Source organism: Pundamilia nyererei, unplaced genomic scaffold, assembly GCF_000239375.1.
Source record: "Pundamilia nyererei isolate P.nyererei 1_Seehausen unplaced genomic scaffold, PunNye1.0 scaffold00395, whole genome shotgun sequence".
NCBI lineage: Eukaryota > Metazoa > Chordata > Actinopteri > Cichliformes > Cichlidae > Pundamilia > Pundamilia nyererei.
Genome location: NW_005187796.1, coordinates 200,275 through 201,557, shown reverse-complemented (window position 1 = coordinate 201,557; position 1,283 = coordinate 200,275).

Here is a 1,283-nt window from a genome sequence, read left to right as displayed (position 1 = left end):
AAAAAATATATTTTAAAGTCTTCAAAGAACTTAATAAAGGCTTCCTGTTACGTCTGCCACAAACAGGCAAACATGGAGCTTATTGGGAATAACTCGGTCACAAGGATGATTTCTTGCACTTATTAGATTACAAATCCATGACAGGGATTTGTGGTTTCTCTGATGTGTGCGCTTGTCTTTCTAGGTGTGTGGGTGGTGTGAGGCTGGTTAGATGGCAGATGAATGAGCCGTCTTTCACAGAGTGAGCCTGAACATGAGCACTGATGACAGGAGAGGGGATTTTTCTCTCTGCTGTTTTTTGACACTGACTGTACAGGACTAAATGGTTTATGTGGTGCTGAAGCATGATTATAATCAGGAACCCCACTTTTAGTACTCAGCCTAGAAATGGTTCCTCTAATTAGTGTGGCTGCAAAAAATGTTGTGCAGCAAAACTCTCACAGTACCAAAAAATGATGCTGACATATGAGCAGGTAGTATTACCTGCATGTGGTTCTTCTGTTGTGAAGGAAGTGAAGTGAAGCAAGGTCTTTACTCTCTTTTCTGGTTTTTAGCATTTTTATAAAAACACATTTTTGTGTTTGCCAAAGACATGCATCATATGTGTATGATGTGTCTGTGGTTACAGTGTGTATTTGTCATTTACATTATGTACCCAGATGTATTTGTGGTAATATAACACACCTAAAGGATGCACACACTCCTGTCTTTATCTGAAGACACAAAGCAACAACAGCAAAAATCACATTAGTGTCAAAACTGAATCAGGAAAACCTGAAATATTTTTCTTTTGGTCAAAAGCTGAGTGTGGTAAGTGTTACACCAAGCAATTTTTAGACTACATCAGTTGAGCCAATTTCCCAGACTTCATGCAGCTTTCTCTACACACAAAATACAAGGGGTTTTACACACCTTTGTTTTCACATTTGTGGCAATAGTCCCTAGGATCTTTTTGGATTTCCCTAAAGGAAATTCAGTTCAGTGATTTGTTTACTCCTATTGTGTCTTGACAATTGTGTTGATTAACTGAAACCAACAAAGTCATTTTTAAGGCTACATTTAGATGCTGATCCTAAAATGTTACCTGGGTCAGTCCAGGTCCCCACTCAGTCACTCATCCTGGATTTTAGCTTTATTGCGTGTGCAGCCTATCCTTGTTTGTCAGTGTACTGCATCTTAGCACCTACATTTATTTAAATATTCTCGTCAAGATCCAGCTTTCTGTGTGTGTGTGTGTGTGTGTGTGTGTGTGTGTGTGTGTGTGTGTGTGTGTGTGTGTGTGT